The sequence below is a fragment of the Staurois parvus genome, unplaced genomic scaffold, assembly GCF_062004578.1.
Source record: "Staurois parvus isolate SC_StPar_1 unplaced genomic scaffold, SC_StPar_1.0 ptg000258l, whole genome shotgun sequence".
In the NCBI taxonomy this organism is placed as follows: domain Eukaryota; kingdom Metazoa; phylum Chordata; class Amphibia; order Anura; family Ranidae; genus Staurois; species Staurois parvus.
The window spans coordinates 7,579,960-7,603,639 of NW_028318054.1; the positions used below are offsets into that span (position 1 = coordinate 7,579,960).

General features: G+C 38.1%; 1 protein-coding gene across 1 annotated transcript in view; it reads right to left on the minus strand.

Moving 5' to 3' along the window:
• SYT6 (synaptotagmin 6) overlaps nucleotides 1–23,680 on the minus strand; it is a 602,681-nt gene that overhangs the window by 366,152 nt on the left and 212,849 nt on the right. The gene's annotated exons all lie outside the window — the stretch shown is intronic.

Consider the following 23,680-nt stretch of genomic DNA (forward strand, 5'->3'; position numbering starts at 1 on the left):
TAAAATGCAGTTTCTTACCATCCTTTGGACATGTAAATGGGAGCGTTCCAAACTGCAGCTTACTGGCTGAGATCCAAAGATAAAATTCAAAGACTCACTTGGCAAATTGCCTACAACCTGGCCTTTTACTCTGTCACATTAGGGCGTTATGATTTCACAAAATGAAGACTTTCTTGGCAAACAGTACTGCATACACTTATCTTTGACTCTATGACATAAGACTATTATGTCACAAAGCAGATTATTACTATTGAGATGACATGGAAGTTTTCCAGAGCGGCTATTCTTTACATTGTGAAGAAACAACGAGCAATGAGGGTTGAAAAGTGAACTAACCTATGATGGCTAAACACATGTCAATTATCTGTAGTCAGCTCACTGGAAAGTAAAATCCTCTATGGAATTCTACACTATGCATGTTGTTCTTTGCACTGTAAAATAAAGGCTGAATGTTTATTTAATAAAATGGTGGAAAGATCATTGATGAGAAGGGAAAGTACAACGTGTTCTCAACCTGCTATAGTCTGATAAGTATAAAACCAAGGAGTTGATGTACTAAAGGAATATAGATTGTTCACTTTGTTATTATTATTATTATACAGGATTTATATAGCGCCAACAGTTTGCTCAGCGCTTTACAATATAACGGGAGACAATACAGCAAAAATACAGTTCAATACAAGAGGGATAGGAGGGTCCTGCTCCTTGGAGCTTACAATCTAGAAGGGAGGGGCTAGTGGTACAAAAGATAGTAACTGTGGGAGATGGACTGGTTGGAAGAGTAGAGGATTCCATTATTAGCTGAGGGCAGGATAGGCTTCCCTGAAGAGATAGGTTTTCAGAGATCGCTAAAAGTGAGCAGAGTAGGCGATAGTCAGATACATTGGGGTAGGAGGTTTCAGAGGATGGCAGAGGCTGCAGAAGTCATGGAGGTGAGCATGGATGGAGGAAACAGAAACAGTTCCAGAGGATGGGGGAAACAGTTCCAGTGGATGGGGGAAGCTCTGGAAAAATCCTGGAGACGAGCATGGGAGGAGGAGACAAGGGAGCTAGAGAGTAGGAGTTCTTGCGAGGAGTGGAGAGTACGGTTTGGGTGATATTTAGAGACAAGATCGGTGATGTAATTTGGGGCAGAGTTATAAATGGCTTTATACCTTATTGTTAATGTTTTGAATTTTATCCGTTGGGCAATGGGAAGCCAGTGGAGGGATTGGCAGAGAGGGGTGCAGATACAGAACAGTTAGTAAGGTGGATGAGTCTGGCAGCAGCATTCATGATAGACTGAAGAGGGGATAGCCTGCGATTAGGTAGGCCAATGAGGAGGGAGTTACAATAGTCAAGGTGAGATATAACAAGGGAGTGAATAGGCTGCTTAGTGGTCTCCGAGGTTAGGAACAGGCATATCTTGGAGATGTTGCGGAGGTGAAGTCTACAAGATTTGGACAGTGATTGGATTTGGGGCTGAAAGGACAGGGATGTCTAGGATTACACCTAGTACCCTGGCATGAGGGGAGGGACTGATGGTTGTGTTATTGATCTTGATGGAGAAGTCAGGGGAGGGGGCACGGGCTGGAGGGAATACTAAGAGCTCAGTTTTAGAAAGATTGAGTTTGAGGAAGTGGAGTGACATTCATGCCGATATGTCACTTAGTAGGTTAGTAATGCGAGAGGAGACTGAAGGGGTGAGGTGTGGGGTAGATAGATAGATTTGTGTGTCATCAGCATAGAGATGGTACTTAAAGCCATGGGAGTTTATCAAGTGACCAAGGGAGGAGGTGTAGATGGGTCGAAGGACAGAACCTTGAGGGACCCCTACAGAAAGAGTGTAAGTGAATGTTCACTTTATATATTGAATTTTATGTTTGCCAAATAAATGGTTTCTTAGCTTAGTAAATAATGCAAAGCAGTGTTGATTTTAAATACTCAGTCATATGCAAGGCAAAAAAGAGGGTTTTGGCTTGCACTTTATTGGATGATTAAAATTAACATAGCTTCATTTTATTCACTCAGTTAAGTTCACCTAAGTGAAAAATCTCTATGTCTGTTAGTAAAATAACCCCAAGGCTTTATTGTTGCTCCTGTTTTTAGAGAATCACTGAATCAAAGATTAGCATTGAGATAGGATACCCCATATACATTGTGGCCCATAGTTCCTATTCCCTTGCCCAATGAATGCATCTAAAATTCCAGGACTGAAATGACATATCAACCCAAATGACTCAATACAAGTTAGTTTCCTTTACTTGTGTTCCATCTTGGCAAAAGGAAAGATTGCCTTCAGTTTTCTTTTTTACTGTGATGCTATAAAACCCACACTTTTTTTAGTTCAGTTGCAAGAAAAATATTTCTTACCCTGGGAATGATTTCAATATCTGGTTGGATGATTCATAAAATGTAATTTGATAATCTAAGTCTTATTTAACAAACCGTAAACAGCATTTTGTCTTGCCAAATCTTTATTGAGCAAAATATTGAAATAGTCAAGGTGATGGAATACTAAAGGAAAAAATATAAGTATTTTAAAGACAGTAATTGTTAAATTTACTATGATGTACTGAAGTTTTCTCATTACCATTTACTTTATTAAACCCTGTTTGAACATTCAGTTCGAATCAGCTAAAAGAAATTCCATGAAAACAAGCTGTGCAAAGTCTTACTGCTTGTTTCCTTTAAAAAGTAGCTGCAGCCTGAGTAGAAATGCCTGTCCCCTGGCAGCATGCTGCAGAAAATTACCCTTACTCTGTATGTGGCAGCAGTGGTTTGCATAGGTCTCCTGCACACAGCTGACTGGAGAGCTGTAGAAAGTTAGCACTAGAAGTTTTCTGGCACATGTGAGCAGACCTTGATGAGGAACTGAGGGACTAATTGCCCATTGGGTCCACCTTGCTATTGATTAACAGCGTGCAGCAATTGGCAGAACCACATCTACTATTTCAATAATGGCTTTTGAATCTGGAAAATGCTGTGCACTGTCACTGAACTAGCTTCTTAGTTCCCCATCAGGTTCTGTCCACTCAGTGACACAAGTCATTTCCCAAAATAGGGGCATTACCATATTTGGGAAATTACATCATCACTATCCTTGGCTCCTTTGTTTACATTTAGCTTTCAACTGGGGAACCTCCCTCTGAGCGCTGGCGTACCTCTGTACACCAGCTCTGAGCTAGTGTTAATTACCATCAGTTCCATAATCTGCGGGCTGGTCATAGTGACAGGTTTTTAGTTCGAACTACACCTATTTGTTGCCTGTGTCTGTAATGTTACTGAAACTGGCACCAATGCTTGCCTGAATTAGATGCAGGTAGTTGAAAGGATCTAGATAACCTCCATTTTGTTGATGTACGCCATTTTAAGTATTAAATTAGGTTTTTGCAGATATATTAGAAGTTTAATGAAACTGTTTTCGCTTGCACCAGAATGTATAAACAACAGATAACACGACCCTGGAGTTTTCTTTGCCTGGCTATTTCTCGGAAAGCTAGCAAAAACAGTTTATACCAAGAAATGTATATGTCATGTTTCATGTAGTTAGCTCATGATGGAAACTTACAAGTTACAGTTTTAGAACTCTCTCCCCCCCTCCCTTATTTTTTCTATATCATATATAATCTTAGTAATGTCAAATAAACTTTGAACATCTCTGAACATAAACTGCCGTTATTTCCGTGTTCAAGGGGTGTTCCCAGAATTCTACTGATAAACCAGGAATCTCTCCACAGACCGGGGGTCTCTGAGGGGATAATAAAATCATCCTTTCAGTAGTTATGAAGGAAACAAGTTCCAAAAAGTGTTTTTAAGGCTTTTTTTAATTCCTCTGACTGTGCAAGCTCTGGCCAGTGGTTCTGCATGGACACCTATGTCCCCTCCCTCTATGGTCATGGCACAATCCTCCTCTTCTTTAGTATCTAGATGGTGCAGCCTGATTGCCTTTATATCCTGCAGAACCTGCTTGCTTCCTACTACCTTGGTGTGCAAAACCTCTACCTCTCACTTTAGGCCATTTTTAAAGGGGATTGCCTACATGTAATGACAGCTTTGGCAATGGGGGAATCAATATGTGGTTCTTTGGTGCACACTACTTTACCGCACAATGACATAATGACGTGCTTCAAACAAGCTTTGTCTATCTCAGCAATACGTTTACACTGTGAACCCTGGAAAAAAAAGGCCCTATCAAATAAAGATAAATAAAAATATACTTTTTCCAAAAAGCTAAACCCTAAAATACTAAACGATAACCCTTTAATCTAGCAGAAATAAAAGACAATATGGATAAGCACAAAATAAAATAAAACTAAATCATCTTAATAAAAAAAAAGCTGGAGGGAGTCAAGGGGGCAGAAGCTAGTGTGAGCAAAAACACCTTTTGCTGACAAACACAAAAAGCAGTCTTATAAAGGACTGTTGGGTCCTGTAATGTAGCACAATTTAACGCCGTATAACAACTAACTCTCTCTACACTGACTGCCTCCCTACACTCAAAATTATTCTAACACACACACCGAAAAATAGCTGCTTGGAACTTATCCTTTAATGGTGAGAAGACTGGCACATAACAAAGCCTCCATTATTGGCCACTGTAACCCTGCTGACCACAGTTGAAAGTTCAAGCAGTACATTATAATTACAAAGAATTTGGTTTGGCAAATTTCCACATGAATTCACCAATGCCCAAATTTCAAACCCACAGTAGCAAACCTAAACCTCATTTCTAGAAATGTGCCCTAAGGATGAGTTGATTGCTTGGACCTGCTTGACCCCCAGTTTGGTGGGAGTCAAAAATCATATTCTATATAGAAGTGGTATTTCTACTGCTTCTACATATAACAGTTTCCCCCTGTCAATAGTGCCTAAGGAAGCACTGACATCACCAATTAATCAAAAGGGCGGGCATAGCTGTGACATCACTGTCCAAATATGGCCACAGTTGGTCAATGATTTCACCACTATCCATGTCCCTTCACTTATATACAGTAGCTGATGACTGGTCAGGGAGCTGTCATTTGGCTATGGGTACTGTCAGTATGCTGTGGGATGAGTCATTTGTTTTTGGCTAGTGAGCATTGTGATTGACAATGGATTTACAACAAGGATGTTTTGTGGGAATTTTTTAAATAAAGGACTTGTCAGACATGTGGGTGTCTTTATTTCTGGGGTACAACATATGCTTATGCCCACATGTAAAGGGGAACAAATTACACAAATTGAATTGTTGGCAAATGATATTCATTATCAGCTTCTTAAAAAAAGAAGTGTGTTATTAAAAAACACAAAAAACAAAAAGCTGTCAATGACATATCATTTGCTGGCAATTTTAAAACTTTTTTTCCCTTTATCCTGCTGCAGGATATTTCCCAGACATGTTATTTAAATGTATTGGACCTTTTTAATGTTTTACTTTAAAAATTCAAAAAAATCACTGCTCCTGGTCAAATGGATTTTTTTTTTTGCATTGGTACATATTCCTCTCCAAGGTTGCATGTCCTCTTATTTTGCTTTCCCCAATGATTACACAGACAGCCAATAATAACTCCATAGAAGTTCTGACTTTTACCAATTCTTTGGAAAGCTAAAAAAAAAGCTGGATCTGTGCATAAATATTAATTAACAGCCTATTATTAAAAAGAAAAGAAAAAAAAAACAAGCCATAGCTCAAGACAGGACCCCCTCCCCCCCCCTATTTTCCAGGTAATCATGTTTGCAGTCTGGTATCTTCAAATTTAAACAACTACATTTCAGAGTGGTTGTAACAAATATTGGGCTCTTTTTGATTTTGATCAAACTGTACATTGATGTTTTCTGAATATTTGCAGAAACTGGAGAATGCTGAGTGAATAGAACTGCTCTCTCATTTGCAATCTTTTTTTTTATTAATAAATTGACTGTATTCTTTTTTCAAGGCTCTTTGAACTGGTAATTTATACATTACTATAAGCCTTTGGGATTTGAATTTAAATTAGCTTTCTCTTTCAAGCCTATATAAAATGTTTACAACAGCATATCATTTATTGTTATTAGTACTCAGCATAACAGTCATCCTTCGAACATGTTGTGATATTTTACCATGATAGATACGTATAAATATATATATAAGTATCAATACAATATATAATTATGGCCTGTTTCACAATAGCACAGTATAGTACATTGCACACACAGCAGCCTTGAGTTTAAAGCTCAACTTCACACAAAACAATTTTCATTAGTTCCACATAGAGTGAGGAAAGATTAGATCTTATTCAGAATTTTATTACAGTAAAATTGAGAATCTCAATTGAGATTTGAAATACAACAAAAAAGGGATGTTTGTATTTGATAGAAATCCCAATCTGTGGGTAAAAAAAACACAATGACACACACACTCTAATAAAAGCTAGAAAGTTAGATAGATGGGAAGCATAGGCTATAGAATGAAGGGGGGATGAATCTCAGAGGTAACAATGATCACAATGATCATAAACAATTTGAAAGTGATTTAGAAAGTATAGGTCCACATTCAGTCTGTTGCCTCTTATAACAAACAGAATAAGTTCAAAGGTATTCCTTTCTTGAGAATTTTTCAGTTCTCTTTGGAATACAAAACATTCATGTCATCTATATGGTGGTCGTGTTGTGAGAAATTATGTCTCAAAGTGCACAGTAATCATCTTTTTTTTTTTATGGTGATTTTGCGAATATTATTTCTCATTTTAATTTTTGTCCTGTGCCACCAAAGTAACATCCTTGGTTTTACTTGTTGCATTAAATATGCTACACCACTTTACTATAGGTGCACGTATAATCTTATATTACTGAATGCTCCTTTAGTGTTGTGAGTTGCAGCTTGTGGCATTTACTGTTGCAAGGCTTTGTTCTGTTGTTTGCATCCTTATAGTCAGAGGAAGTACGGTAATTGGCTGATTTATTGATATTTGAGGTTCGGTGACTGCCTGAAAAACCAGCACTGGTTGTTGTTGGAAGGTTTCTTTCACCATTTTTATCCAGATTTGATGGGTTGCAGCTCTTTGGTTATCTTTCTTTTCTCTTCTAATGCTGGATTGTATGTGGTTTCTAGAGGTGCACAGCTATTTATTTTTTTCTCTTTGTATTCTAGGTTTGCTCTTTGGGTTTTCAAGGCAACATTTATTCTTGTATTGATGTTTTTGTTCCTATAACTTTTCTTATGGAGGGAATCTGCCAGTATCCTGAGATGTGTTGGTAGCTGATGGCCTGGCTGTGTATGATGGCTCTTGGCATTTTGGGAGTGTAACAAACCTTCTGTGTGCCGCTACCCCCCCACCCAGCACCCCTTATGATTATAGTACCTGAACTCAATCTCGATCCAGCGATGTGCTTGAGAGCAGCCTCCTCATTGGCCCAGAGATAGCAGTGGGAGCCATTGGCTCCTGCTGTTATCAATCACAGCCAGTGAGGAGGGAGTGGGAGACGGGGTCAGGTTGCGCTCTGTGTGTGAATAGACACACAGAGCATGGCTCAAGTGCAAGCCCTCACAAGTGCCCCCAAAGCAAGCTGTTTGCTATGGGGGCAGTCATCGGAGGAGAAGCCAGGAGAGCCAGTGGGGACCCAAGAAGAGGAGGATCGGGGCTGATCAAGGAGCAGATAAGTATAACATGTTTGTTATATTTAAAAATAAAAATGTATCCTTTACAATCACTGTAAGGACATTCAGTAAAGGTTTACATCTGCTTTAGGAGACCATTGTCTACACGTCCTGCATTAATCTGTTCCTATGCATTTTATCAGTGGCATTTCTTATCTTTTCCTATCAAAGCTAAGCACATTGTCAGCAAGACTGCTGACATTCCATCCTTTTATATTGAGGAGGCTGGATTCTCGATATGTCCCTCTATTGGCTCTTCTAAGTCATCAAACTAAAGCTCAAAGGCCAGGTAGTGCATTATTGGTAGCTGGTTGCTATGATTGTAAATGACCACCTTAGTTTGTCAGTTCCTCAAACTACAAAAGGGTTGGGTTCATCTTGAACCATTGTGTGGTCATTGCATGACTAAATCCTGAACCTCATCTCTAAGACATAAGTGGGATAAAGGCACCATTCCTAGGTCCACATCTTACCTGCTAGTCAGTCCTCATCACAGGCTTTTTTCTATTTGAGCTGACTTCATGCTCAAGGCTCGCTCTCCTTCACTCTCATTGCTATGAGAGCCTGCTGCTGGGTGAAAAGGCTGACTTATGACAGAACACTAAAAAGATACAAACGCTGCTTATTTGTTTTGGCAAACCCATGAAGGGGCACCTTGTTAGTCAGAACTGACCTAGGTTTAGTTAGTGGTTTGGACAAGCAGCTGTTTTGCTTATTTTATGCTATGGATTTACTGTACAAAGCCATCTTGCAGTAAATTGTGTTTGTTTTCTGCATTTCTAAATAAAAGTGCTTGGACTGTTTTCGGATATCCTTGTCTTGTACATGGTTTACCTCTGCCATGATATATATATATATATATATATATATATATATATATATATATATATATATGTTTTCTTGGATTTTCACTTAAAAAGTCTCAGCACCAGCAGAGACAACACAGTACACAACAGAAAAAAAAACGCTGACACTTCACTTCCCTATTACAAAATACAACCAACAGAAAAAACATGGATGTTATCTCTGCCCCTTACTTTGCAGCATAGAATGATTTCAATAGTATTGTTGTATACTCTTCACACTTTTATCTCATACGGTATAAAATTCCAACAATAACTCTGATTTTTTGCTAGCCTCCACACTCTTAATATTACAGATATCAATGAGTCAGTCCATCCCACCCAAATGCCATATTTAGCTATTTTCAGCTGTATTGCCTTTGTCTCTAATAAAAAAAGAAATCTATGAGGTTAATTTTAATTACAGTATACTGATCTAAGCATTTTTTCCAGTAACAAAAGTACATCTTTTATTTTCAATATTGCTGTCAACAACATTTTGGCAGCTAACTAGCTAAGTGTAGAAGTGTTATATTATGCGTATTGAAAGATTTATTATATGTTGGAAAAAATACACATCAACTATAGTCATTTGCTAGGTTTACTTTTACGTGATCTCAGATATTCTCACTCCTGCCAATGCATATTTCATCAATGCATAGATGAAAGGCTCAGCTTCTGGGTTTTGCCATTGCAGGGATCTGTAGATTCGGATTTTACCTGAAGCATAACTTGCTGTTCAAGACTGATGTTACTGTGCATCCAACACACTGTAAAAAACAGGTATGCCACGGGCCTCTATAGCCAATGTAGGAAGAGTTAGGAAGTATACATAATCCTGCATAAAGTGGCCACTAAGTGATTGCTGACTCCACCCCAGATAAGTAAATTAATATTGGGTGTGATCACCAAAACTTATAAACAGCATATAAGTGAAAAAAAAAAAAAAAAGAAAATTTCATAAGGGACCATGCAGTTTATCAAAAATTGGCTTTAATAGAAAAAATGTATATGCATTGCATAACAGACATGTAAGGTAAACAACCACCACCAACACTAAATTAAAAAGACAACGTTGTCTAAACACCCAGGCAAAGAAAAAAAATCCTCCTGCACTGCCAGGTAACTATAATCCTAGCCAAGTGGGCGCAGACACATGACTGTATTCATAATAGTGGCAGAAATATATAAAATGGATTGGTGCTGTGCTACTCAGTGAACAAATAAATAAATAAACCCCACACCCAAGTGTACGAGTATAGGAACTACTAAAAACAACGGGTGGAAAATCGTGACCAAAGCAATGAACAAAAATTTATAAACATCTGCACAACACAAAGTGTAATTAAAGTGCCAGTGATGAACAAGTGTATAAGTAACCAAATATAAATAATAAATAAACTTGATTGTTATAAAACTTGACACAATATATGAGTCCCAAACAAAATCAATAGAGTGTACAGTCCCAAAAAATCCGTGAATCTTCAGCACAGTCCATGAATCATCCAGTGATCACTGCAATGAATCAATCCTCCACCAGCTAGCGTGCGTGCTCACCTTCAAACTGCGATCAGCAAGGGGTCGTAAGGCGTTGAATACACTTAATTGATGATCTCACTGTGTACCTCCCTCGATAGTACTCAGAGCACTCCTCTATGGTGGGGACGGTGAGCACTCACAGGCGTAAAAGCAATAACCACTCAGGTGTCCTTACATGGATATGGCCAAAAGACTAGTAGTAAGGCCAATATTTATTGTAAAAAGAAACATAAAATGACTACTCACATTTAAATACGGGTCTGCAGACTCATACAGGCAAGAAACTTTGCAATCTAATGCAGAAAGGTGTATAAGCTTGGGAGTACCAAGATGCCGGCTGCCAACAGTACCAGAAATGATGTCATCATGCTTCCATCCTACGTGTTGTGTCACGAGTCACGTGACTTCCTCAGGGATCACATGCCCTCACGTACGTCCCATACGTGACGTTATCATGCACAGCGGCTGCGTCTCTGATCTCCATTGTATTCATGGGCAGTAAACATTGCTAGTCCCTCACCTACAGTGACATATTCCTATAGCCGACGCTGTACACTACTCTGAAGCGCAACCTTATCTCCACCTGGCGGGACTGCTTCGTAACTACTCCAAGGACTGTTGGAACGGACGGCAATGTGAATGTCACAAGGGAGGGTGAGATACTGATGATGATATATGTTTACTGATGGTGATACTGGTTTGCATACCACATGCATGGTTATAGGATCTTTATAGCACAAAGTAACTCCCTGCCTACCTGAGCTCTATATGCTGGTAATGATATGTGCTTACTGATGATCATATAATTCGACATACCAAGTGTATGGTCACAGACTAAATTCTACTCCCACAGAATGAAGTAACTTCCGGCATGCTTGAGCGCTACATATGGACCTTTTTCTGAACATTCATTATTTGTCACAATGATCTGAGTGAATTCCCCATCCGGGCGGCTCACAGGACTGAATTTTCCAGGCCTGTAATTTGATGGGTTTTTTTGTGATTCTATTCAGTTACTATGGCTGCAGCACTTTCTATGTGATCCTCTATATTTTTGAATCCATCATTCCCATCGATTCCCATGTATGCATGTGTGTGGTTGGTTGAGCAGCTGCCTAGGTGTTTAGACAACATTGTCTTTCTAATTTAGTGAAGTGTCGGTGGTTTTTGTTCACCTTACATGTCTGTTGTGCGATGCATATAAATTTTTTCTAATAAAGCCAATTTTTGATAAGCTACAGGGTCCCTTATGAAATTTTCTTTTTGGGGGTACTCTTTAGCCCCTTTTTTCACTTATATGAAGTTACTGTGTAACCTGTATATATTTATTCCAGTAACATATTTGAAAAGCTGAATTTCAATTCCCCCAGCATGACCAATAAAACTGGTACATCTATCCTGCAATTTTTTACACTTATTGAAAAGCTACAACTAATGTTTTTTTCAAAGCATAACTCCGGTCAGAAACATTTTTGAATATCTACAATGGTGCTTTCATACCTTACACTAATGTGGTGCTGAATGCTTTATTAAGAATACTAATCATGAGATATCCATTGTTACTCTTTAGCTATACAGGTCTGATTCACCTGCACATCCACTTTATAAGATCACTGGCTCCTGTACTCTCTATACTAGCAGCCACCAGTCTGGTGACTTCCCCACTGCTGCAGCGAGCGGTGATGTAATTATGTCCTAGCTCACTGTAGTGGGAGTACTTAGGAGATTCATACTCCTGGTCTAAACCAACCACTACACCTACATCATTAACCCTCAGCTCCACCCTCAGCTCAGCCCCAGCCCATTCTTTGTCTCAGCTCCAGTCTTGCCCTCTTCTCAGCCTAAGCTTCGACCACATCCAGCCTTCACTTTCTGCATTTCCCATTGCATTATGGGAAATGTAGTGATTTTCCCCCATGCAGATCGACATGTTAGAATACAGAGTGTCCTCCTCCCATGGCATTGAAGTCCACATCTTTTGAGGGGAAAGATGAAATGACTCAGAACCAAAAACTGAGAATTAATAATAACGTAAGGAATTTTGATTTGCAATTTGCCAGCATTTTAATAGAGCCTGGGGAGAAGATCTGGAAATCCAAATTTAGAAGGATCCTGGAGTTGGGCTTTAATGTTTACAGACTCACAAATACCATTGTATTGAAAAAGGCCATGTCATCAACTTAAAAATTGCAAGCAAAAGCAAGTTTTTTTCCTATCTGTTCCTTTTTGTTTTATTGATTTCCAATATATAGTACTTTCTAAGGAATGGACACTTCATTAAGTGGCAATTACCTGGCACAGCACCCTCCTTACTTGCAATAGATATCCCTCTCCCCTTCTGGGACTAACTACTGTCTGTGCTGATCCAGCTCTCCTACCCCTTACCTCCCTATCTAAACGTTTATGTAGTAGCCAGGGGAGGAGTCAAGAGGAATACTATGAGTGTCATTTGAGTGATGGTCTGAGTCAGCTGATGCTGCTGAAATCACATCCAAGATGGCGGCACCCAGCAACAGTCTCAGGGCTATTTGATGTCTGAGCATGGGAGACTTCTACAGGTAAATAACATGCCTAAAATACATTAACTGCACATATAATCCTATGGAAAGATTGTTGTCTAGTTAAATGGTTTGGCAACAGGGTCTCTTTAATAATCTTTATTTATATTATATCGACTTTACAAATTATTGGTCCTTTGAAGTCTCTATATGCAGCCCGATTCCCAGTGTCAATCCAATAGCTAAATCTTTATTTTTTGTTTTAGCATACTTTAGATCAGTTTTGATCAGTGTTATTAACAGAAATTGACATCAGCAATTTGAAATTTTGACATTACTTTTTTATTGCACCTGTGCACCTCCACAGCATTATCTGTCTTGATAATTATACAATTCTTTTACATCATTATGAAAAGTCCCTTTGAGTTTTGTTTAACAACGGGGCACAAAGAACATTGGTATGTGTCATTCTATTACACGTTACCATACAAAACACTACATTTCCAAAATTATGTTACCCTCTATATATACTGCAGGTGTTTATAGGTAGAAAAATCAGCTACCAACATAATTGTAATACATTACATTCTAATTTACAAGCTGCTCAAATATCAGTCAATCTCTCATTTAGTTATTGTTTTGAATTCTAGTCTCCCATTAAATTTTTTTAATGGAAAAAAGTTTTAAGCTTTTCTAATCTTGCCCATTTTGGATCTGGTCCAAGGAAACTGAGGTCACAACAATAATTGCGTTTAAGGGCCTGTTCACACCAGAATGCGGTGTGAGAAACACATATAACATACGTGTTTCCCACACCATGTTCAAAACACACTGGGTGTAGGATCTGCTGTGGGTGTCAATATAATCCTAAACGCAGATTGCAAAACACAGTGTGTTTGCCTGCACCGAATCACATGGCATCCTAGTACCATGTGATCTAGCTGTAATACATACTCTACTTTTGGTGTGATTCAGTGTAATTTCATTCCATTCAAATGGATGGGCTGAAAATCACATTACACTGAATCCAGGCCATCTTTAAGGAGGGGCAAAAGGGGCCCTGAACAGTCATTGTTGTGGGGCCTAAAACAGCTGTCCCATAATTGCTCAATGTCCCACTTAACTTTCCCTTGTCCCTTGAAGTCTTGGTCCTGTGCTGTATCCCAATATCTCAGTGTGAAGTGCTGTCACTTATGTTGCCCAGATCTGCCCTATTACAGGGGCATATCAAGGTGTTTGCCTAGGGTGCCAATTTTTAGGGGGGTGGCACCGCCTCTTGGAAGAAGGGACTTGGTGAGCATCAGCGGACAGAGCCATGCAGGGCCACCACCTGAGTGTGTGTGGCGACATTCATATGTATATTATGCCCCCCCCCGAGTTTCCAGCCACCATCGCCTCTGCTGAATGCTGCCCACTGGGGAGGTAAACAGGGGCATATTTGAAAGTCCTGCCTGTAACTGTGGTCACTGAGCCTACCAACAGCCTGTTCTACAAATGTAATCAAAATGTGGGGGAGGAGCTGTAGAAGTAGGCAGAAAAGAAATGACAGTTCAGAGTTCACAAGTGAGCAAGGAGGGGATGTGCAGAGGTAAGGAAGGTGGGTGCAAAGATGAGCAGAAGAGGCATTTAGAGTTAAGGTGGGAGGGTGGTTGGAGTGGAGAGGACAGGGGAGGTTTGGGGGTCAGAGGTTAGCAGGGTAATTTAGGTTGCAAGGGTGTACTGACGGGGTGTACTGATGGGGAGGATAAAGATGGGCTGCTTCTCTGTGAAAATAAGTCCCTGACCCTTTTTCGAAATCATACAGAGCCACACAGTGCCACAGCACTGTGAATTTAGGTGCATGTAAAAAAGGGCACGTCAGCAGATGTGTGATGGTGCCATTAACAATTAAGGACACTGCTGTGTATCTGCTAAAGGGCAGCACATTTCTGTGGTGTTAGGAAAGCAATTTTGCATGTGTTCCTGACATGCACAAATGTCAACATAGGCGTCTCAATTAAATTGGTGGTCAGTGTATATCTTCTCATTACATTGGAACACGGTGTAAAATCCTTTCATTCACACTAGTGGTCAGTGTGAATGCCCCCTTACATTGGTGGTCATTGAGAATGCTCCTATTACATTAGTGGTCAGTGTAAATCTGTAATGATGTGCTGTAACCTCTAGCAAGCAATAAGTAAGTGGTAATGATGCACAGCAACCAATACAAACCAATCAGTGAGCAGTAATAATGTGCAGTAACCTCTAGCAACCAATCAGTGAGTGGTAATGATATGCAGTAACCTCTAGCAACCAATTAGTGAATAGTAGTGATCAAAATCAGAGTAACAATTGCATACATAGAACACACTAGCAAAGTTACAAGAATCAAAAGGTCCCAGTAAACAGAACAGATTATTTATTTTCATTTTGTGATACCACAGGCACATTGTATACGTGCACTGCAATACGGTAGAAGGGAGGTTACAGCACCCAGCCAAAGTCAACTCAAATATGGAATTTACAAGTTGCTATTGGCCATTACTACATTGATACATAACTACCTTAAAACATATTTTTTACATTTTTCTAAAGCCCATAGTTTGAATGACAAGGTTTAAAACTTTTTTTTTTAATTAAGAAAACATGGTTTTATAGCTTGTATTTTTAATTGTATCAGTAGCCTTCATTGTACAGCTAATCATGAAAATAATCTTTCATTAAATTCTAATACTCGCTATTATCAAAAAGTAATAAGGCTGTCATAAAGATGATGATATAAGTTATTTTCTAACTCCCAATACATCTTCCCCGAAAACGTCATTGCTAAACCATCAATGATTCCCTAAACATTTACAAATACAATTAAAATACAAAATGAAATTACGGGTCAAAGTGTTTCTTTTTAATATGCTAGTCCCTTTCATTTAACCTTAGGAAGCTTGTGTTTTCAGAACCTCAGCATCTGGATGTAATTACATAAATGTTAATACAATATAGGTAGTTGTGAAGTACGAACTTAAAATGAAAGTTGCATTTGCATCTATACTCATGCACAAAATTAATTTGGATCTTCAGGGAACTGATACATATTCATGTAGAGCTCCTGGAACCATTTCACGGTGACATAGTCTGTATAGCTTTGCATAGCAATGTCTTTAAGGATTTCCTTCAAATTAAAAAATTGAGGAAGAAAATGCATATTCCATTTGCAAACTTCCACTTGATAAAGCAAATTAAATATTGATTTTGGGACAGAAATTAAGGTTTGAGTACAGATTTTTTTAAATAATTAAATTTTAGAGAGAAGACTGTGTTTGGATGCATATTGAGATGCCCAGGTAGCCATATAAACTTATCAATGCTAGTTGAAGGTTTTCTTGCTCCAGGGCTGAGACATTTTGTGGAACAAATACTGCATAACACTATATGATGTAGTGGTATATTTTATTTATTCCTTATCTGATGCTATAATAAATATTTATAAGTGTTAATTATAGCCTGATCATATTGTGTATCGGCGGACGCATGTTTGCTGTGGCCCTGGAGAACCGCAACAACACATCAGCAAACTAAATAGGCTTTAAGTAGGTTGATGACTTTAAGTTGAAGAAAAAAAGATGGCAATGGCCATTCTTTAACTTCTGAGCCATTCATTCTGGGGTTAATTTACAGAAGAAATAGAGCAGGATTCTCCAAACTATGGCCCTCCAGGTATGCAAAAGAAGGACAGCATAGATAAAAGCAGTGGTACTTTATTATAAAGAAACGTACATCTTAAAATCCCTCAGCGAGTATGGCAGATGACAACACTAGAGCCAGGGGCATCAGAAGCAGGGGTGTATTTACCACAAGGCATTTGCCTAGTGTCTCATTTTTCAGGGGGGGCAACACTGCCTCTTGGAAGAAAGGACAGAAGAAGGGACACACGCGGCATGGGGACCTGGTGGGTTCCGACAGATACTGTGGGTTTCATGACGGTGGATGCACAGCCCGACTCTCGTTCCTGGGGATGTCCGGAGCTGTGAAGGTGACTGCCTTTCTCTCTCTCCCCATGGGGGATGGTGGCTGGTGTATGGGGGGGCAGTAGTAGTGGAAGGCTCAGGTGGAGGGCAGGGATGTTCTTGTCAATGTCAGGCTCTTTCTGTGGGAGGCGGGGGCGCCAATGTTTGCGTTGCCTAGGGCAGCACAAGACCTAAATACACCTCTGATCAGAAGGGTGGATCCAATGGACTTTGCATGGCCTGGGAAGAGACCCTCCAGGTGTTGAGGAACTGCAAGTCCCATGAGGTTTTACAAGACACAGGTGAGACTCCCAGAGGCAGAGGCATGATGGGACTTATAGTACTTCAACTGCTGGAGGGTCATAGTTTGGAGACCCCTGGTGGATTTCCACTTAGCAAAGTAAATGTTGACTCAGATTAGTGAATACAGTGATCCTATGTTCACTTTAAATACCAAACCATGAGCAAGGGAAATATAAACAAATATATATTTTTGCTTGCACATGATTTTATGATTGAAGTAAATATAGATTCATCATATTTACTCACGGAAGATACACTTTTCAATATGAAAATTAATTTTCTAAAATTAACTTTTTCTGCTCTTGGAGTGCATCAACCTGTTTGAGTCAGGAGAAAAGTATACAGCTTGGAAGCTTCAGAAGTCTGCAATCAAAGGCTACTCCTTCACCTATGTTTTCTTGGAATAAATTCTCATTAACAAATAAAGGAAGAGTGAAAGGATGAACGAACAACTATAACTAATAAAATCCAAGTAGAAGAAAGAAAATAAACATTGTTTGCATTTCTTTATTTTAACACAGCAGATGCTTACAGGTCAATATAAAATAGCTATACTTACACACATACTGTTTTAAATTAGAACCATTCTGTATAGCTGTACATAGTGTATAAAATGAAATATCCATAAATAGAAACAAGTAGTCTTATCCATCAAAATATGCTTGACTGACTCCACTGCTCTGCCCTATGCAAAATGATACAGATAATGATGTGCTATAACATTTGAAAAGAACTCAGGAACCTTATATACCAGTTTGTTTGCAATGTTAACATACAAGGCCAGTTTATGAAAAGGTTATTAAGTCCAGGGACAAAAAAAAGCTGAAATTTAATTCCAGAGCTAGAGACAACCACACCACTCATAGTTGCAGATCCAAGGAGGATGACTGTCTAATTAATAAAAAAAAGTCTCAACAAACATTTTCATTTTTGCTCCTGAACTATGTACCATCTTTCTAGGTGCTGCTGACCCTAAAAAAGTGTGGTTGACAACAACCCCCCTACTCTACCCATCTGTGTTTGATGAAATAGCTAGAAGATGAATATTAAATGAATGGTGACTGCCATGATTACCAAGTGTTTCTAGGAGACAAGCACTGTCACTAGGTATGCAGGGGGTACTAATACAGGGGTGTCATTGTCAGAATGAGGCATCTGGTTTCCTAGTGCAAAACACTGATCATAGCACAAGGCCTTTTAATAAAATAGCAAGTAATTTCACTTATGAATCTGTACATAAATAATGATGTGAGAGCTGTATTTGTAAATTACTTTTCCTACAGAAGTGCTTACCACACAGGGGCCATGGCAGTGAACCCTGCCTCAACAATTGGAATGCCAACAAATTGGGCTTCTATCAGGGGAGGGCCTTAGGAGTTGGAATGCTATAACTAAAAATGTTTTTTTTTTTTTATAATACACTTGTGGTTCGTTGCACAAACAAAGGATGGTAATTATACAATAACGTATTGACCAGTATTTAGCTTTTTGTTAATCATGAGAGTTCATATCTAAAGCATACACGGTAATTGTGATCAGACTGAGGACAAGCAAGTGACCTATTGCAGTGTCTTAACTGAAACCAAGGAATTGTGCTAGAAGCAGCAATCCAGCAATCCACTCCTATTGCTTTTATTTATCTTGCAGAAATTATTGTTAAGTTTGTAAACTCTGCCATAGATCTCTTCCGAGGTCCTATGTGTAGTCATTGCAGTGAAATGCAAAGACGTTTATTAAAAATCTTGTTACAAGCCGTAGTAATTTTTAATATTAAACACATGTAGCACACCCGTGGGTGTTAGCAACATATTGGTATATGTTGTGGGTTTCACAGCTCTTACCTGGACTGACGACACAGCAGAATCCAATGAAACACACACTGGCTTTAAGAGATAAAATTCCCCTAGGGGATTTATTCCATCTAGAAACCTATGACTCTAAGTGTAGTGAATCTTAGTAACCGTATTGGATAATCATATATATTAACTTATGGACATAAGATGTCCTATACCAAACACATATATTAACAAGTATAAATGTTACTGCATAAAATAGTTACCAGCACTTAACTATAATGAGTGCCAACCCTCCCCTTGTCTCCTGATATCTGACCAGAACAAAAGTTCCAAAAATGCAGTCTCTAGATGGGGCCCGTTGGAGCTCTTTTTAACATAGGTGAACCGTTAAACAGAATGTGGCTGATTTCATCAGCAAATCCTACAAAAATGTCTTTGAAAAATATAGTAGCAATCCTGGGTAAATGGCTTGTTCTCACTAGGGATTATTCTGTAATTTTACTGTCTCCGATATATGTATTCAGACTTTGCAGACAACCGAGGGAGACGACACACACTTTACTAGTCTCTGGTGCTGGTAAAATCAGTACAGCGACTTTGCGGGAAATTCCACTGGGTATCTCTGTGTCAGTGTGTCTCTAAGATGGCGACTCAGCAAAGTAACACCGACCTCATGGAGGGAGTTGCAGACAGCAATCTTTCACTCAGTTCAACTGTTCAGCCTCCTCTCAGTCCTCTAAGGTCCTGCTGTGCTGTCTCTGGTGTCCAACAATGACAACGGGTTCCTCTTTTTGCCAGCCCCTCCGCACTGACCTTCCTCTCCCCTCACCAAATCGTCTCTCCCCTCCTTTTTCCTGTCCTCCCTCCTAGACTTCCTGTGCCAAACCGATCATAGAGCTGGATCTGGAACTGTTGCTAGTGGCATCTTGTGGCCGAATAAGATATTGCTTCAAATTTATATACGGTACTATAATGTCTGCAGTTCTATTATTAGTAATAAGAGGTTGTTACACACATATGCTCATTACAGTGTGTAGATACCTGTGTTTCCAGTGGCACTGAGTGCAGATAAATGAGACTCCAAACTCTAACATATTTGGTTCCCTTCTCCCCTAGGACCTGCTATCTGACAGCAACCCTAGACTAGCAACTTTCTGCCAAAATAAATCAGGATTATATGGTATGTATCAGCTCTACCCAGATAGAACACTTTATATATGACATCTAAATCACTTCCAGTCAACATGACTTAGTATATTCAGCTTTAATAGGAACATCATACACTCAACCACTACCTGGAAGGGTTGATTTCATTTTTCATAAAGTATTTTGAAGGAGCATTTCCAGTTTTATCATTCTACAAATCAAAATTCTGGTTCAACTATCCAGTGATGTCCTTAGTAATTTGACCAGACTATAACAATGATGTAACAATGATGTATGAAAAATTCATGGATTGTAGGTAAGGCTTAGCAATGAAATGGCACTACTTAGGCCGATTGCCATTAGATACTGGTAGTGCTTAAAATATGTGCACTGAAACTTTGTTCTAGGCATATTTTCAACATTTAGTTTTGAATAGAGTGGAAAAGGTTCGGCCTTATCTCAGGAATTCATGGCTATATGTGTCCATATTAGGGCAATTTTGCCCTACATCATGCTGCCTGGTCACTGGGACAAGAGATACACAGATGTACATATTGCCAATTGAGACACACATAGCAATAAAACACATATTTTAGTGAACTTAGAACATTTGTCAGGTATTATTAATAATCCAAATTAAACACCCCTCTAACCGATGCCATTCACACATTGGTTGCCAAACCCAAAGCAAGACTCCAAACTCCTTGCACCTGTTATTCAGACATTCGGATGTCTCTGAGTTTCCAAATTATATTATTAACGAATTCGAAATAACAAATCAAAATTCTGACAAAAGTTTAATAAAATTCAACTTGAATTCGAATATGAAAGAATAGAATAGAACATAAAAGAATACAATAGAATAGAATAGAATAAACAATGAATAGAATTGAATACAAAGGAATAGAATACAACATAAAATAATAGAATAAAATAGAAAGAATATAACTGTCTTCCGAAATTTGAATTTAAAATAGAATAGATTTGAATTAGAATAGATTATATTAGAATATAAAAGAATAGAATTAAAAAAAAACAATACATTAGAATGAAATTGAAAGAATATAACTGTCTTCTAAAATTTTAATTTCAAATAGAATACATTCAAATTAGAGAGGAATAGATTAGAAAATAATAGACTAGAATAGAAAATTAGAGAATAGATTAGAATAGAAAAAAAATAGAATAGAATAGAAATGAATCGCATAGAATAGAAAAAAACAAAATAGAATAAAATAAAAAGTCTATAACTGTCTTCCAAAATTCAATTTTTCGAATAGAATAAATTCAAACTTGAATAGAATAAATTAAAACTTGAATAGAATAGATTAGAATAGTGTAGAATAGAATAGAAAACAATATAATAGAGAAGAACAGATTAGAAAAGAATAGCATAGAATAGAAAAAAAACAAAAGAATAGAATAAAATAAAAAGCCTATAACTGTCTTCCAAAATTCGAATTTCGAACAAAATAAATTCAAACTTGAATAGAATAAGTTAAAACTTGAATAGAATAGATTAGAATAGTGTAGAATAGAATAGAAAACAATATAATAGAGAAGAACAGAATAGAAAAGAATAGTATAGAAAAAACAATAGAATAGAATAAAATAGAAAGAATATAGCTGTCTTCAGAAATTCGAATTTTGAATAGAATAAATTTAAATTCGAATAGATTAGAATAGAATAGAAAAAAACAATAGAATAGAATAAAATAGAAAGACTATAACTGTCTTCCAAAATTCAAATTTCGAATAGAATAAATTTTAATTTGAATAGAATAGATTAGAAAAGAATAGAATAAAAAATAATATATTAGAGAAAAACTGAACAGAAAAGAACAGAATAGAAAAAAAACAATAAAATAGAATAAAATAGAAAGAATATAACTGTCTTCCAAAATTCGAATTTTGAATAGAATAAATTTAAATATGAAAAGATGAGAATAGAAAATAAGAAAATAGAAGAGAAGAGAATTGAATAGAATAGAAAGCAAACAATAGAATAGAATAAAATAGAAAGAATATAACTATGTTCCAAAGTTCAAATTTCGAATATAATAAATTAGAATGCCAAATTAATTTGAATGATGATTAAAATTTTCCGAATTCGGTCGCATTGAATTTGAAAATAAAATGAAATTAATTCCGAAAACAAATTAAATGAATTTAAAGAAACAAATATATTTAACCACTTGCCTACAGGGCACTTTTACCTCCTTCCTGTCCAAGCCAATTTTCAGTTTTTGGGGCTGTTGCACTTTAAAATGACAATTGCACGGGCATGCAACACTGCACCCAAAGCTTTCTTTTGGTGGTATTTAATAACCATAGGTTTTTTTGCTAAACAAACTAAAAAAGACAAAACATTTTGAAAAAGAAAGTTTTTCTTAGTTTCTGTTATAAAATTTTGTAAATAAGTAATTTTTCTCCTTCACAGATGTGCGCTAATGAGGCTGAAGTGATGGGCACTGATAAGCGGCACTGATGGGCACTGATAGGTAGCACTAATGAGGAGGCACTGATAGGCGACACTAATGAGCATTGACAGGTATCACTGATGAGCACTGAAAGGCAGCACTCATATACAGTATGGCACTGATAGGCGGCACTGGTGGACACTGATAGGTGGCACTGACTGGAACTGATAGGCGGCACTGATTGAAACAATTAGGCGGCATTGACTGCAACTGATAGGCGGTACTGATGGGCACTGACAGGCAGCACTGACTGGCACTGACAGGCAGCACTGACTGGCACTGACAGGCAGCACTGACTGGCACTGATAGGCAGCTCTGATGTGCACTGCTATGTGGCACTGACATGTGGCATTGATGTGCACTGGCACTGATATGTGGCATTGATGTGCACTGACAGGTGGCATTGATGGGCACTGACTGGTGGCACTGATGGGGCTACACTGTTCATTAGTGCCCTGATGATCAGTGTAGATGTCCCCTCTGAGGAATGCGGCTTACCTACTCTCCTCTCCTCATGCGCCGTCAGCATGAAGAAAGGACTGCTGATAACCGGCATTTCCTTGTTTACATGCAATCATCTGTGATTGGACACAGCTGATCACGATAGAGCCTGTATCATCAGCTCTTTACTCTGATCGGTGATCAGCTGTGTCCCAGGGACACAGCACACCACTGATCACCGTGCAGTTAGAGTGGGAGAACATCATATGACGTCCTCCTTGAATGAGATACCATTGCCTGCCCGTCCTTTATATGGCGGGTGGGAGGTGGTTAAATAATGAATTGAAGTGAAACAAATTTTTTTGTTCTCCATATGTCTAATTTTTATTGATAATTATGTCCAGTTTGCATTGGTGGTAGACATGTGTGTTTTGTTTTGATTTTTCGAATTGACATAGTAATGAATTTCAACGAATCAGAAAAAAGTTAGAAGAAAACTAAAGAACGCATTTGTTTCATTTTATTTCATTTAGATGATATCACATAATGCGATAGTAATTCAGTTTTGGAATTTGATTGATAATTGGAATTCAGATAAAGAATGGCTAATGCCATTTTTCTTGGTGGGTTGGACTAGCATCCGAAAATATTAAAACCTTTGGATTCAAATCCGTCTGATTGGATAATATATTGAATACATGTACATAGCAATCTTGCAGAAAACTGCAACTTTTTTCAAATCCACCAGGACAAACGAATGTACGAAACGAATGCCAAAGATGGGAAACACATTCTGAATACGAATCGGTTCAACATAATAAATGTGACAAAAAAAATTCTTCAATGAAGGCATCCATCCGAAATCAAATAAAACTAAAATTTCCAGTGTGCACATATCTAATTGGTGCTCCCCTTTAGCCTGTTTGTCTGGATCAATAAAGATACTGTACTTTGAATGCCAAAATAATGGGGTGCAGCTATGCTTTTTTTTATTTTTGCATTGAAAACAGGTTTATTGATTTCTACGTCCTCACTATGGAGACTTCTACTCA